The sequence below is a fragment of the Pararge aegeria genome, chromosome 9 (assembly GCF_905163445.1).
Source record: "Pararge aegeria chromosome 9, ilParAegt1.1, whole genome shotgun sequence".
Lineage (NCBI taxonomy): Eukaryota > Metazoa > Arthropoda > Insecta > Lepidoptera > Nymphalidae > Pararge > Pararge aegeria.
Genome location: NC_053188.1, coordinates 6881617 through 6900016, shown reverse-complemented (window position 1 = coordinate 6900016; position 18400 = coordinate 6881617).

Below are 18400 nucleotides of genomic sequence, written 5' to 3'. Positions count from 1 at the left end.
TTTTATACTGACATGACTCTTTCAAGTAGATCAACAAATGCTTTTTAAAAGCACACAACCTAATTGAGAACCTTCAACTGTTTTAAATAGAAAAATTAACTTAATCAAAGGGGTGCATTGCTGTAAGCTGTTTATGAGAAAATTTAATTAGTCAGGTTTTATAACACTCATGTGCCACAAGGGGTTCGAAGTAGTTTATACGTGTATTCTATTTATTTTTTGTTACTGGCGCACATTTAAATAAAATTAGTACCTTTTTGTTTTCTTTATTACACTACAAGTAAGCCCTTAACTGCATTCTCAACTGGTGGTAAATGATAATCCAGTTTAAGATGGATGCGGGCTTACCTGTTTGGGTTCTCCATAGGCTTCGGCCGAGCTAGTTGCTGCCCTAGCGACAAGGACGTGCCGCTAAGCGATTTGGAGTTCCGGTACCAATAGGCGTTTGGTTCAAATATAACTTACATACTGCTTAACAGGTTAGCCCACTACTATCTTTGAGTGCATCATCACTTATCAGGTGAGATTGCAGTAAAGAGCTAACTAACTACTCTAACTTGTAGAAGATAAAAAAAAAATGTCATGTTGATGGAAACTCGAGGGTACGACATAAAATAATTTTCTTATAATTTTAATAAAATGATGCAATAACCTTATGTTCATGTTGTTTAAATCATAATATTTCAACAATGTATGTTTTACCACCTGCCAGTTTCCTATAGCATTTTTTCGTGTCTTTGGTTGCCTGGAAGAGATCGCTATTATTATTATAAATTAATAAGTACGAACAAATCAACATACACTAATCAACGATTACATTATTATTCTCATTATATTTATGAACTACACGAACAATATTTTTTTTTTTTTTAATTAGGGTACAAAAATTGAAAAGTGAGAAACACTAATAACAATGCTAACAACAATAAAAAGAAAAACAAACAAGCTATATAGCGATAAGGCCGCCAAATTGTACGTACCTTATTGTGCTGTTGTATAATATGTATCTCTGTGAATTTTCTCTGTGGTGTACAATAAAAGTGTATTCATTCATTCATTCATTCATTCAATGTAAATGCAATGCTATCAGTAGTACCTGGATACCTAGATACTGTATATTAAATCAGTAGCACTGTTAATACTTAGCCAGATCTTGTAACGTTGTGCGGAGCGTGACTTTAGTCGACATTTAATTAATTATTTCCGTCACGACCCTTTTCATCGCATACCTAACCTATAGTGTTCTTGCATGTAACATGTTGATATAGGTGTACTTATTGGAAGATAAATTTTGAATTAAACGGTTATAGCCAAGTGGGTAAAGCTAAAGCATTCCTTTCGGGGGACCCAGTTCGAGCCCCAGCATGCACCTATAACATTTCGGAGTTATGTGCGTTTAATTTAAGCAATCAAATATCACTCTCTGTAACGGTGGAGGAAAACATCGTGAGGAACTGCATGCTTGAGAGTTCTCCATGGTGCTTTTAAGGTCTTGTGAAGTCCACCAAATCGCACTTGATAAACCGTTATCATTCCGAGAGGAGTAATGATACTCCTGTCAGAAGATATAATAAACATGTCCAACTACTAAAGCACGGGAACATGGAATAGTAGAAGTTTTTAGTTTAGATATTGATTTTCTAAGGCCGGGGTGTTAATGGTTGAGGAGTTCTCCCAGCCCTTCTCCCATAACTTCAAAGCTAAACACTAACTAGACTAGGAGATGGTGATAACAAAAAAAACCTGGCTAAAATTTTGGGGGCTCCTCTTAGACCAGAGAGTGTTTGGAACCCTCCTAGCTTTAGTTTTAAGTTAACGAATGCAGTTATCGCCATCACTTACATTAGAGTTACATGTTAAATGTATGAACGCCTCATAAGTGATTGTGATTAGTCTACGTGAATAAAACATTTTTGAATTTTGAATTTTGACTTCACCATCAGCTTTATTATTGTGACGAGCATAAATTGCTTAGCAGCCATATTCTATTATCGAAGCGCAACCCGTGAAATACTATTTAATGTATAGTTCCAGTGGCCATCCATGTTTTTGGCCGTATGGCGCTTATCGAAAGTCTATAGGTGTGCTATATTATTTGAACAGATCCCTCGATTTCTCCCGTATTCCTCCTGTAAATCTTCACCAAATTTAAATGGGACCATTTATGAGGTATAACGTACTAAACAAAAAAAATATCATCAGTCGGTTTAAAATAGGCGGATTAACAAATAAAAAACAAAAACACACACACAAAAACAATCGAATTGAGAACCTCCTAATTTTTTTTTAAGTCGCTTGAAAAGAATTATAAATTTAGGACGTTAAAGTATGCTATTTAAAAAAACGGTTCAAAATTTTCTTTATCTACTACCCGTACTTACAGCTAAATATTAAAATGATATTTGGTTTGGAAAGTTATGACCACTGAAATATCTCTATTATAGGGGAAAAGTCGAGGAAACTAGAGCTTGTTACATTTACTTGTGTAATAAATTAAAATAATGCAAAGATAATAGAAGTTTGGTTCAGTTTAATTCATGGTTTAGTTTGTCTTAATTTCTTGTTCAGTTTCTCTAAAATTGCTCTTGCATACAGTTTTTGGCAATCTACGTTTTGCTTCAAACTATCAAGTTTAATGTCAAAACTACATGAAAATAATAAATTGCATTACACCAGAATTGAGATTAAAAATCTTTGTATAATAGGCCCTTGTAACTGAGTTCTGAAGAGTTGTTTTTTGCAATCTACGTTTTGCTTAAAACTATCAAATTTAATGTCAAAGCTACATGAAAATAATAAATTGCATTACACCAGAATTGAGATTAAAAATCTTTGTATAATAGGCCCTTGTAACTGAGTTCTGAAGAGTTGTTTTTTGCAATCTACGTTTTGCTTAAAACTATCAAATTTAATGTCAAAACTACATGAAAATAATAAATTGCATTACACCAGAATTGAGATTAAAAATCTTTGTATAATAGGCCCTTGTAACTGAGTTCTGAAGAGTTGTTTTTTGCAATCTACGTTTTGCTTAAAACTATCAAATTTAATGTCAAAATTACATGAAAATAATAAATTGCATTACACCAGAATTGAGATTTAAAATCTTTTTAGAAAAAGGCCTTGTAACCGAGTTCTGAAGAGTTGTTTTTTGCAATCTACGTTTTGCTTCAAACTATCAAGTTTAATGTCAAAACTACATGAAAATAATAAATTGCATTACACCAGAATTGAGATTAAAAATCTTTGTATAATAGGCCCTTGTAACTGAGTTCTGAAGAGTTGTTTTTTGCAATCTACGTTTTGCTTAAAACTATCAAATTTAATGTCAAAATTACATGAAAATAATAAATTGCATTACACCAGAATTGAGATTTAAAATCTTTTTAGAAAAAGGCCTTGTAACCGAGTTCTCAAGAGTTGTTTTTGGCAATTTACGTTTTGCTGAAAAAAATCATATTTAATGTCTAAACTACAGGAGAATAAGAATTTACACAAGAATTTTTATTTCAGATTATTTTTATAGAAAAACGTTTGGATTTGTAAAAAACCGTAATAAACGCGGAGGAAGAACCCAATCAGCAGCTAGTATCCTATACAGTAAGGAATGGTTCAAAGAACTAACTCGGGCCGATTTGCGATAAGCCAAGCGTTTAGCTTGGTTTATATCGCGTTAAAGTTTTAATTACTTGCAACAGTTTCAAAGTCGCATTAACATTTGAAGCGTAGAGCCGTAGGCAACACTTACATGACAAGGTGCCTTATGTAAATTGGATATGAATGAATGAATGAATGAATGCACTTTTATTGTACACCAAAGAAATAAAAGTAGTTACAGAGATATAAATACATGCAAGAGAGTACAATTTGGTGGCCTTATCTAGCGATATTTACGAGCAATTTTATATTATAGGTATGCCTGCTACACCGAAGAATAGAAATAAATAGATAGTTGCCTATGTACTTACAGACATATGGGGCGTAATACCTATGTCTTAGGTTAGCGGTCACAGAACGTGCCCATTTTATGCCTTGCAAAGCGTTGCTCCGTATAAAGGCGATGGTATTTGAAGTATATTTTTATAATACACATAAAAATGACATGACATGGTTGCATGGAAGCATCTGGCTCCGCTTTCATCTCTCACAAGATAGAAAAAATAATGTTTTATTTATTAATTTATTTAAACTCTTTATTTGTACACTACTACAGAGTTAGGAAAATAAAGTACGAATAGAGAGAAACACAAAAACTGGAGTAGAATACAAAAGGCGGCTTTATGGCTTAGAAGCGATCTGTGCCAGGCAACCTTAGGATTAGGACAACTACAGCGAGAACAAATAAGTGGTGTAAAATTATTACAAACCTATATTCAAATAACTACATACGAATACATAAACAAAATATACAAAAATATATAAATAATAAAGTAATATAAATTATGATAAGCTATATTAATGAATAGATGGAAAAAAAACAGTAGTCTTATTGCGCAAGATAATAAGATTTTACTGTTTTAATGTTAAAATGTATAATGTAAAAACTTGATATTGGATAAGAACAACTGCTGGGTTTCATGCCGGCTTATTCTCGGTAGATCTGACTTCCGAACAGGTGGTAGAGTCAATACAAAGAGACAAGCTTGACTTTTGAAATGTGCTTATATTAGACCTACTTGAAATAAATGAATTTTGTTTTTTTTTTAAATTTATTCCACCTACAATCAGGTGGCCATCTGCTTGGTTTGTTATAAACGTTGATTATCTTTGAACATAAAGAATTTTCTAGACAAAATTAGAATTATTAACTAGATTGAAAAGCAGTGGCGTGTATAGAGGGTATGCACAGGGTATGCAGATGATATAAAATGAGTGAAATATCTCCACTAAGAGTTATAAAAAATTTAAGGATAGGCATTGTAAGAGTTATAGAAAGCCTACACTTGAGTATTTATAACTCGTACTGGCGAATTTCTTCATTTTATATCATCTGCATACCCTCTATGCACGCCACTGTTGCAAAGTTTAATTCAACATAGCAATAAATGCTTTTTTGTCGTGAATTTTGAAACGTTTTATTTCATTTATTTATTCATCATCATCATCATCATCATCTCAACCAATCGACGTCCACTGCTGGACATAGGTCTTTTGTAGGGAGTTCCACAATGCACGGTCCTGGGCCGCTTGCCTCCAACGGCTCCCAGCTACTCGCCTGATGTCATCTGTCCACCTCGTTTGGGGCCGACCTACGCTGCGTTTACCGGTGCGGGGTCGCCATTCCAGCACCTTAAGACCCCAACGTCTATCGGTTCTCCGAGCTATGTGCCCCGCCCATTGCCACTTCAGCTTCGCAACTCGCTGAGCTATGTCGGTAACTCTAGTTCTTCTACGGATCTCCTCATTTCTGATTTGATCACGTAGAGATACTCCTAACATAGCTCTCTCCATCGCCCGCTGAGTGACTGAGCCTTCTTATGAGGCCCATAGTTAGCGATTTATTTATTCAGTAAAATATAATTCGCCAAATCTTTATACTGCCTAAACTTAACCTTCCCTTGGAATGAAACCTTTGAAAAAAAGTTTGCATTACGTGAAAACTTTAGAATTGTTGTGTAATACCAAATTTTTATCCGCGAATGTCTGAAATATTTACGAGTAAATCCCTATGCAGCCTCCTTGCTTCCATAAATACATGAAGCTCAAGCAAGGAACAGAATACAAGTTCGGGTACGATGTTGTTCATGTTTCTAGCACACTGTTCAGAATTTATTGAAGCTTTGGCAATGTAAGGGTATTTATTTGCAGTTGGTTTAGGTGAAGAGGTGTTTTACTCAAAATAGGTATTTTAACGATCTTATTGAATTGGGCTGTTATATACAAAAGCTGGTACAATAAGGATGGACAAAAGATATCAGATAATATGTTCCCGGAAACCATTGCTTCAGAATTTAATTAAATAGCCTCGATGATCATCCTGGCGCAGTTTTGAGCACTGTTGGCTGGCGTCCAAGGCTGTGGGTTCAATTCCCACAGCTGGAAAATGTTTGTGTGCCGAACATGAATGTTTTTTAGTGTCTGGTATGTATATTATTCCTAAAAGTATTCATCAGTCATCTTAGTATTCAGAACACAAGCTACACTTACTTTGGGGATATGTGTCGTAGTATATTTATTTTATTTATTGTGTATGTATCAAGTGGGTACTCCAGGCAGGCTGTTTAGTCTGGGGCTTCGGCTGTGGTTATTTACCGCCCTACCTACAAAGACGTGCCTTCAAGTGCTTAATCACAGTTCCGGTACGATGCCTAAATACATTCAGGGGTATGAGACTAATATATCTTTTTTTTTCTAAAATAACTAAATAAATATACTACGACAATACACACATCTAGCCCCAAAGTAAGTTTTTTTAATGTATAATACAAATGAATACTTATAAAATACATATAAACACCCAGACACTGAAAAACATTCCTGTTCAACACACAAACATTTTCCAGGCAGTGGCTTGAATAGGGTATGCACAGGGTATGCAGATGCCGTCAAGCCATACCGTAAGCCCGCTATCATCAGAAACGTTAAAATTCAACAAATAAGAAATAAAAGTTAGAAACAGTTGTAAAAATTAAACACACCCCGATACTCAATATGCACACTCGATTTATTATACTAAATGGTTGCGTCCTATTCGAAGTCACAGCCAAAAGTGCCCTGTCGTGTCATCCCACCCTCAGGCCAGAGCCGCCATATTTTTCCCCCTCTTGGTGACCGGATACTGACGTCACAACGACCGACAAGCTGCCGAGGTGGCGCTTGCGTCGATCTTTGTACATTGTCGCGCACAAAACGCGCGGTGTTGCCAACACGGCCATGCTGCACGGTGCCCGCCCCGGGTACCCCACGAGCCGGGATCAAAACACTGCGAAATTTAAGAACTGTTAACACATGAAGCATTCTATATAAACACATAACCTCATTATTCTTTATATTTGTAAGGCCCATCGGAATATTGCCCATGCCTTGTCCATTGTGCGACCCCGTAGCTCAATCAACAAGACCATCCCACCCAAAGGGACAAGCCACACTTAGGAGACAGATGTGTCATTGTTGAAAACCACTTGCACTTAAAGAACATTTCGTCACTTAAGCGTACCAAGTTGGTGAAGACCACTTGCTCTTAAAGAACATTTCGCTCACTTAAGAGTACCAAGTTCGTCTTCAAGCTCAGGCGTTCGCATTCCAATGTGACGTTCTTTGTTCATAATGCAATATTCCCATCATACGTCACAGTATTTTATCACGGCTCGCTGAAGTATTGTTTATATCTACAAAGCCTACATAATGTATGAAAATACTGATTAGAGATTCATTTTAATAATAATTTTGAACTATAGCAAAATGTAACATAGCACTGAAAGTTAAGTAAGTCAACTCTCTATTTAAATTATGGTTAATCTAGTGAAAATCAATGGCGTAAAGACAATTTAAATATTTACATAAGAATTTCATAATATTTATAGTTTAAGATAATATTTATAGTTTAAGATATACCTTGCCAACACGGTTTTTGGTTTACGGGTTTAATAAATAAAATAATATATTTCTAATCTAGGCTCCAATCACCGATATTGATCCATGATTTCATATTTTCGGCCACAGCTACGCCATTATACATTTTAGAACATCTTTGACTACCTCTCAAATCCACAACCTCATATCTATCGTTGTTCAAAATTTTCTTGACTTGAAATGGATCTTTAAACGTCGGCATTAATTTTCTACTTTGACCGTCGTTACTTTTACTTTGTATTCTAATCAATACTAAATCTCCTTCTTTGTAAGTTTTAGCCTTCACCCGAGATTTATCGAACCTTTCTTTCTGATATTGAGCACTAGCCTTAACATTACTATCAACTCTCTCGCGCAACTGAGACATGTCGACTAATTTTTCGTCTTCCAACTCTGGGGCTAAACTATCACTATCCATGCGTAATCTATAACCGAACATAACTTCACTAGGGACAGCTCGTGTAGTTTTGTGTATCGTGCTATTTAAGCCTTGCTGTAGAGCCTTTATGCATTGATCCCACCTATCATCGGTAGTGTCAGCACCCATAGATTTTAATGATTCTAAAATAGTTTTATTAAATCTTTCGACTTGTCCATTAGCGCGAGGAACACCTGTTGCCACTATATGTAATCTAATATTTCTATTTGCACAATATTGAGCAAATTTACCCGATGTAAAACAAGAACCGGCATCAGTGATTATGCGTCTGGCGTTTCCGAAGGTCTTTGATATATTTTCTAACTCTTTAATGACACCCGCTGTATTAGTTTTACGAACCGCGGAAATAAAGACAAATTTTGTAAACGCGTCTACCACTACCAACAAATACTTATTTTTATTTTTAGTAGTCACAAATGGACCAATATGATCCAGATGCAAAGTATGAAACGGTTGTGCGTATTTTGGCAAAGGGTATAATTCCCCTTCCTTTGGTCCCCCTTTATTTTTGTGATAAATGCAATTCAAACAGTTTTTGATATACTTCTTTACTATTTTCCGTAATCGTGGAAACCAGTAAAGTGTACGAATACGCTCAACCGTTTTATCTAATGAGAAATGGCCTACGTCATCATGGTTACATTTTATTATTTGCCAGATGCAGTTCTTTGGGACCACCCAACGACGGCCATTACTAGTTCGCTTATACACCTTCGCGCCTAATAACTCGTAACTATTAAAAATCTCTTTATTATCTTCGGCCTGTCCTGATGCTAAGACCTCTCTTATTTTCATTAATTCTGGGTCTTGGACTTGTACCGCAAGTAACCAATCCCCTTGCGTGATTGACATAATAATCTCAGCCTCGGATTTTTCTCCGGATGGCACAGGGTTGCGACTGAGAGCATCAACATGTTGCATCCGACTACCCTCTCTGTGTAAAATCTCAAAAGTGAATTCCTGAGTCGACAACACCCATCTAGCTATCCGAGGAACAATGTCTTTTTTAGACAACGCATAACGAACGGCACTACAATCCGTAATAATTTTGAAGCAATTACCTAACAAGTAAAGTCTAAACTTTTGAAGACAACAAACTACAGCCAGTAGTTCCAACTCGAAAGAATGAAATTTCTTTTCGTCGTTTGTAGTCTGTCTGCTGTAATAATGGACTACCCTTTCGCCTTCATCCCCTACTTCATATCCTACTTGCGTAAGGATGCCAGCTAAACCTTCTCTACTGGCATCAGTATACAAAACGGTGTCTTTTTTTGGATCGAAGATAGCTAGTACGCTTTCAGAGGTTAATTTATCTTTCAAAATGCAAATTGCTTGATTTTGTAGCTCACCCCATTCCCAGACAGCATCCTTCTTCAACAACTTAGTAAGTGGAGTGGACAAAATAGCACAGTTTCGTATAAATTTCCTAAAATAACTAATAAGCCCCAAATACTGTCGAAGTTGGTGCACTGTTTTCGGTACCGGAAAATTCTTTACTGCTTCCAGTTTGGCTTCGTTTGGCATAACACACCCTGGTCTAATTTTGTATCCCAAGAATTCAATTTAATTTTTAAAGAAATGACACCTTTTTAAATTCAATGTTAAACCATTTTTCTTAAATATTTGCAAAACTTCTTCAAGCAAGTTCATATTTTCCTCTACAGTTTCCGAAATTAAGTATAAATCATCTAAATAAACAATCACTTTCCCAAACCTTAAATTACCAAGAGTTTTGTTCATCATTTGTTGAAAACAAGAAGGTGCATTAGCCAACCCAAATGGAAGCCGCAAGAATTCGAAATGTCCGTCCTCGGTTATAAATGCAGTTTTTTCAATCGAATCCCTATGCATCGCAATCTGATAATACCCACTTTTTAAATCTAAGCTGGTGAATACCTTATAGCTTTGTAATCTATCCACTAAATCTTCAATTCTGGGCATGGGGTATTTATCTTTAACCGTTATCTTATTTAAGGCCCTATAATCTATGCATAGCCTTTTCTCCCCGTTCTTTTTATTAACTAAAAGGGCTGGACTAGCATATGGCGAGTTACTCTCGCGTACGATATTATTTACTAGTAATTCGTCGACCATTTCGCGAATCGTTTGCCTGTCGGAATGTGATGCTCTAAAGGGTCTGCATTGAATGGGCTGCGAACTAGATAACTTAATTTCCATTTCATAATTATTTACCTTACCCAATTCTTTTATATTACTGGCTATGCAATCACTATATTTATTTAGTAAAGCAACTAATTCAGTTTGATGTACCTGTGCGTCTATTTCAGATACCGCAATACGATGACAGTACTCTTTTAAATCGCTTGCATATTGAAATTTCAAAATATCTCCTACTCGAGAATAAACTAAATCGCGCCGCTCTGTAACATTCCGCCCAATCAGTATATCAGAACCCACCAAGTCATCGATAACGTAAAAATCAAAATCACATAGTGTGATCGAATCAAAAGAAAGATTAACACAAATCTTCTTATTGACACTTTTACAACTATGCTTAGAAAACCCTTGCAAAACTACAGGAGAAGGTAGTTCAATAATTTTTAACGAAAGTTTCTTTACCAATGATTCGGAAATGAGTGAACAACTACTTCCGGTATCTATGAATGCTTCGTGGCAGGTATCGAATATACACACGTTTTTAACAAACTTATTTTTCGCATCTGAGGAAACAAATTTTGTCTCTTGTTGCTCTGGTTTAACTAATGATTTCCCTGAATTCTTCTTACTATAGCAAAGGGATTCCACATGTCCCCGCTTCCCGCAATATTCGCATTTGTTAGCCTCACACTGATGTTTTTTGTGATTACCCCCACATACGAAACATTTAATAACCTTGCGAATTTGAGTATTATTAATATCCGTGCTACTATTTGAAGGACCGCAAATGCTGGAGTTAGTAAAGTTCGTATTCATTTGTGAACTTTGATTACCCGACAGTGTACCATGACTACTTTTAACTGACGCATCACGAGAACTACCCACTTGTTTAACATTTTTCTTGTAAATACGCCCATGTAAATAACTCGATAAATCGTCACATGTTTTAAAGTAACTGGATTCTAAAGAAACATAATCACTGATGTTACCTACTATGATCGAAACAATATCTTGTTCGCAGAAATTTAAACACAATCGGTCAATTTTGCACTTCTGTTCAAAATAGAATTCATATAAAGATTGATTATCAATCGGTTTTCGATCAATAATTTCTTTTAAAAGTTCGAACATATTTCTTTGAATTTGAAAACTACCTGACAACTTCGTCTTCCAATCAATCCACTTCCATAAGGGCCACTTATCATCTGTACGTAATAACGAATCGTACCAGATTTTAGCCGAACCCTTCAATTTATTAAGAGCTTGATAACGAATTGTTTCATCAGACCATCTAAAAGTTTGCGCGTAAGATTGAATAATGTTAAGCCATGCATTAATATCGTTTTTAAAGGGTCAAAGTCTGGTATATTGTAAAATGTACTCACAGTCTCAGTATCTTTACGAGATACCTTATTACGTTTCCTTGGAGGTGATGGCGTCCTGGGCTCTGAAGAACTCGAGGTGGACCGAGCGCGTTTGCGTTTCGATCTTTTTTTTCCCATAGCGTAAGTTACAACACACTTCTGATGTAAAAAATAAACATACCCCAATACTCAATATGCACACTCGATTTATTATACTAAATGGTTGCGTCCTATTCGAAGTCACAGCCAAAAGTGCCCTGTCGTGTCATCCCACCCTCAGGCCAGAGCCGCCATATTTTTCCCCCTCTTGGTGACCGGATACTGACGTCACAACGACCGACAAGCTGCCGAGGTGGCGCTTGCGTCGATCTTTGTACATTGTCGCGCACAAAACGCGCGGTGTTGCCAACACAGTTAAGCATGAGATGCAGAAGTATCTTTGATGTTATTGAATGCCAAACAGGGTAATGGATAGCCAACTCGCAATCAAATTATACCCACATCGGCCAACGACCGCCTATCAAAGCCGTGAAGAGCGTAGGCACCCCAGAAAGCGGCTCGTAAACGACAAAGCATTCTCTATCGTGTTTACCAAATTACTGTGAACGTTTGCGGCAAAAATAAATTTTAAAATGAAATCTTTAAACGCGTGACAGCATCATCGTCATCCTGTTATATATTACATCCTGCTATTCTTTCTATAATTAAGCCAAATAATTAATTGAAGCATTAAGTACAACCCCACTTTAGTACTGTCTCTCGGACAGGTGGTTTAGTTATTTCATACCATTTCGCAGTTGACAGTAATTATTTTACGCCTTATGTTTTAAGTTTACCATAAAATGGGAAAAAGTTTGTCAGCCAGCAACATTTCGCGGGTGTGAAGTAGTAGGAGTATGCGGGTGTTTCACTGTTTTTGGACACAATGCACTGCATGCAATAATAGCTGACTGAGGGTTCTGTATTTACTTAATTATGTGGATTAAGCCTAGTTTCTTATTATCATACTGTGATTACATGCATAAAATCTACGCTTCAGAACTGCTATCATGGCCAGGACCCATTTTCCCCGGGGAAAGGATACAATTTTATTTTACTACTACGCACAGCTACTCGTATATGCAATATTAAAGCATTGGCGCATAAGTGGAAATATTATCCAAATCATGTATCCAAAATACTCTTATCCTCCTATCCTCTCGACAATGACGTGCCGATCTGACACCGCTTACAAACCGATTCAGTGTAAACCTATAACTTGCATACTTCTAAAAGATTTTCCGACTACCATCTTAGACTGCATCCCATTTTTTTTATTCCACTACAAGTTAACCCTATACTGCAATCTCACTTCGTAGTAACTGATGATGCGGTGTAAGATGGTAGCGGGCTAGCCTGTTAGGGAGTATGGTAGTCATACCCCTAATCAGTTCCCACGCAACATAGCATCGGAACGCTAAATGTAAAAATCGTGTCAAAGAATGGTTGCTCACGCAAACATATGCAGAAACTGAAAAGTTGCTTGAAGTTTTATCTTAGTTCGGTAATATTTTACACACACACACACACACACATACACACGCGCACGCACACACACCCACACACACACACACACATATGTATAAAACGTTCAAAACATGTAACCTAGTACAAATATGATTACCAGCGTTACCTGCGAATTGATATCTTTATTTTTTTCTTGTTTTAAGAGCCATATTTATAAGGAGAGCACTGTCGCCTATAACACAGGTTTATACCTAGCTTAGGGACAGTTGATTTCTGTATATCCGTGTTAATTTTAACATTAATATAAGTTATACCTATTGTGCAGATGTAATGTAAACTGTACCTATGTTTTATTGAACAATAAACAAATATTATTATTATTATTATTATTTAAATCGCTTAGCGGCAGTCTTAGAAAATTCAGAAATTATAAATTCCCAAATTGTCCCAACTGGGAATCAAACCCGGGAACTCCTATTTCAATTCACAGCTCTCACCGTTGCGCCAGGGAGGTCGCAATAAAAAAAAGGGTTTCCCGCTACCATCTTAGATTGCATCGCCACTTATAACCAGGTGAATTGCCGTCAGGGGCTAACTTGTAGTGAAACAAAAAAAAATACAGTTTAATTTGATATTTGGTGCAGAATATATTCCGGTATGACCTGCTGATAAAAAAAAACCGTCAGATTTTTTTAGGCAAACATTCACATATTTGTCTGCTGATTTTTCTATGTTTAAGTCGTGTCAGGTGATTTACGTTATAATATTTTGTTGGTTTGCAACATTGCAAACCTACTACAGCAGTATCGCTAGTTAGCGATGTCGCTAAGAGAACATACCATAAGCTGTTGCAACGACTGTGAAAAAATAATTCACTAGTGTTATAAGTGGTATAGCCCTCGTGTTGCCCTAGGATTATAAAAATATCGAAGTCGGTTAAAAATTATTAAATGGTGAAAGCCTAGTTAAAAAACAATTTTGGTCTAAAGGTCGTATCTGTTTGATTGTTTCGCTAATTCCGAAATCTCTAAACCTATTTTGAAGGTACGTTCACACTTCACAAGCAGGTGGTTTATGAGACATAGATTTCTTAAGGGCTACTTTTTGTTCTTAAGGGCTACTTGTTGAGAGACTGAATGAAAGGGGCTTTATTAGGAGGTTGATTTATTAGTATGTTGGTAACTGCTTTCCTTTTTAAGTTTCTTTAAAACTACTTACTAGGAGTTATTATCTCTTCATAGGCACTTTTTATCATACAAAAACAACCCAAGTTGGAACAAGGACTACAAGTTTGTGTGGGTAGTTCATATAATTGAATATTAATTTACTATTCGGATGAAGCTTAATTCAATTTCATTACTTACGTATTTGTATTTCGTACATTTCCCATAGCGTTCGATTCGTTGATTCCAAAACAGTTTATTATGTGTTATTATTAAATTAAGTAAATTTGCATATTTCATTGAAATTAAACACACATTATATGTTAATGCGAAACATGCTTTTCTCTGTCCAAATGAGCTTATCACTATGTTGATATGTATTGTTATATGCTACAAGTGATTACAGGCTAGGTAAGTACGTGACATGTGATGATGGCAGATTCAAAATACTTACCTACAGTTGTCACCTTTACTTTTGTGTATAATATAATAGCGACTAAGGGTATACAAAGGAGTTGCACCGCACTCTGTGCAGCTACTACGATCGCCTGGGATCACTATCCGGTCTGCCCAGCTGAAATCGATTTAAATAATCGTTTTTGTCAATTTTTAGGGTGCAACTTTTGATGATTTGTAGGAGTAGGCGAGTTCAGTATAAATTACATTTTATGTTTCTTAAAACCTTACCTTGGAAGTGATATCGGTATAAATACATAAAAAAAATGACCTAAGTATGCGTTTTAAGTAACATTATTTACATCTTTCTTTCAATGTGAAGAATTACACAGATTATTGGAACGAAGTTCCTTACGGCAGGCTTGGAGGGGATAGGGATTTTGCTGCGCGACCGAACTGAAAAAAATGTGATAGTAAAAACGTAAGAAAAAATCCGTGGAAAAAAGTGCGTGGAATAAAACCGTTAACTATTTCTATGTAATTTTATGTTGTCAAACAAAAATAAAGAGACATATTTTGTTATTTTAAGTAATTTATTATTTCCTAAAATACTGAATTTCCTAAATACTTTCTTGTACTGAAATAAAAACGAATCAGCAAAATTTAAGAGAAAAATCAACAAAACCTACATAAAATTGAGCACGATTTTTTTTGCAATTTGTGTCGATTCTATATTAGCCGAAGGAACGAAGTTCCTTCCTGGTGTCCCACGACACCACATAATTTTTTATAAACAGTTTCACTTTCACAACAATTTCACTACCAGGTCCAATCCTAAAGCCGGTTGGAGAGCTTTAACGAATATTATAACAAGATATACTTAATTACCACCGGGAACAGATAGATAGATAGATAAATTCTTTATTGTACACAATTAAGGGATAAAGATAATATAAATTGAACAGCTTTCCGAGGCATGGGAAACACACGAATTTCCTAATTCTCTAAGTATCTAGACAGAAAAACTCAATATTCAACAATGTTCATATAGGTACCTTATGAAAATTTTAAAACACAACTTGGCAATAATCCTGGCTTATTTGGGTTACGCGACATATTAAGGCTGCGCATAATAAAGTTGTTAGTGAGTTTCAGCATTGGCTCCGACCCAAAATGCGTAGAGATAAATGTTGGCCGAAAAATTACGCGGATACAGGATTCTCGATTGTTTCTTATTTCTTTCATTAAAGCTGATTCCGCATTATGGCGGCCACAAACAATGAATAGGTATTTCAGTAAACATCTGCCTTTGTAATTTCTATAAGGGTCTATAATTTCCAACGTCAGCGTCTCACCAACGGGCACAGAGCTTCTCTCTTGCAAGAGAGAGAATATACGTCTACCTTTAACGCTGCTCCATATATTTGACTGCTTTTGAAGATTATAATTTCAATCGTTAGGTTAGGTTTTTTGAAGCTAGACTAGAGCTGTCAGCTTAACGTTATCTCCGAGGTCAGGGGACCATTTCTTCACTCCATAGTGGAACTGAGGATTTCTTGACAGTAAAATTATATACCTAGCAATTTTAACATTTTACTGCTTCTTATCTAAAATTTTGGGCTAGATATAATATTTGGTTGCAGAGTTGTTCTCGCTAATAGAAAACAGTATATTCTCGGCAAGTAGAGCATCTATTTTTTTATTTTTTTATAAATAAATTAAATTAATAAATAAATAAACTACGACAATACACACATTGCCATCTAGCCACAAAGTAAGCGTAGCTTGTGTTATGGGTACTAAGATGACTGTGATTTTTTTTTATTTTTTATGAATAATATACATAAATACTTATAATATACAGATAAAAACCCAGACACTGAAAAACTTTCATGTTCATCAACAAACATTTTCCAGTTTTGGGAATCGAACCCATGGCCTTCGACTCAGAAAGCAGGGTCTCTGCCCACTGCGCCAATAGGCCGTATTAACGTACGAATAAAGATATCTTGTTGAGATTTAGTTAGTTGAAGTGGTCAAACTGTAAGCTACCAAACTCCTCGACTACAATACAATTCAATTAACACTTGTATTCACAAACCTAACTATATGTCTCTGAGTGCATTCGAAGGCACAGGGGCAAGGGGGCTTTCCCTTCAATCAGTTTAATGAAAGATGGCCACAATGTTAGGGGTTTGAACTGGGTGTTGATAGATGAATCGGTCAGTCGGTCACCTTTTGCCTTTATATAGATCCTTGTTATGATTTCGTCGCGTTGGTGTAGAATGAAGTGTATTTTAATGAAGTTCATTCATTCATTAATTTTACAATTAAGTGTATTTTAATTATTCATTTCTTGATAATTCAAGTTTACCATAAATAACCCCACACGGGAGTTGACACTGCCAATTTCCAACTTGACACTTTTTGACGGCCGATTGGCGCAGTGGGTAGCTACCCCGCTTTCTGAGTCCAAGGCCGTGGGTTCGTTTCCCTGGAAAGTGTTTGTGTAATGAACATGCATGTTTTTCATGAACATGCATGTTTTTCAGTGTTAAACACCCAGTTCATCTATATATTATAAGTATTTATGTATGTTATTCATAAAAATATTCATCAGTCATCTTAGTAACCATAACACAAGCTACGCTTACTTTGGGGCTAGATGGCGATGTGTGTATTGTCGTAGTATATTTATTTATATTTATATATTTAAAGTGTAGACTGGTACTAAAAATTCTTTATCCGAAAAACTAAAACCTAATATGTTATTTTGGCCTGAAATGGATTTCACCACATGGGACCCCAGACCACGTGATCCGTAATTCAAACGCATTACGATTTTTTAAACTGCCAATAATTTATCAATCCACTCTACTATCATAAGGCCATTATTCCTAACGTATCGTGCTTGACCCTTGTAAATAAAATGAACTGTTGTCATGTAAAACAGGCGACAAATTTGAATACACCTTAAAATATACTGCTTTTGGTAAAAAAAAAACTATTTTTTACTATTTTTTGGCGGCCGATTGGCGCAGTTTGCGGCGACCCTGCTTTCCGAGTCCAAGGCCGTGGGTTCGATTCCCACAACTGGAAAATGTTTGTGTGATAAGCATGAATGTTTTTCAGTGTCTGGGTGTTTATGTGTATATTGCTATTTATTTACGTATATTATTCATAAAAATATTTTATGAATAATATACGTAATATAATTTAGTAACCATAAGACAAGCTACGCTTACTTTGGGGCTAGGTGGCGACGTGTGTATTGTCGTAGTATATTTATTTATTTTTTGCTTATACGATGTCTCCTTTAAATGTAAGAGCACTAACTTAGAAACGGTAGGAAACAGTGTTTTTTAATCGCACGCTCTTGCTTTTAGTGTAGGTATACCTAGACATTGATAGCAGGGCTTGTTAATGTAAGGCTAGGTCACGCCGTGAGTCAGCACTAAAGTGTTGGACGTAATAAGGCGAGGCGACCCAACCCATCTGATATAGACACCCCCCTTGCAATACTGTTTGGATTTCAAAAAGGTGTTTGATAGTCTTCTGTTCTCGGATTTACAAAATAACAACTTTTCAGTGCCTTTATTGTATCACTTGAATGATTGAGGAGTGACGTCAGCTATGAGTAGAGAAAGTGAGGAGTATATCAATCGATGGACGTCCACTTCAGGGCATTCTAGGAATCTTTTACCAATGACAAAACCACACTGCCTTGTGTTGCATGTATCCAGCAGCTACCGCTAGCCTCACGAAATAAGAAGGTTCCGTAAAAATCGCAGAATAGATTCATAATGTACAAGAGTTTCCGCAAATACATGTGTACTCTCTAT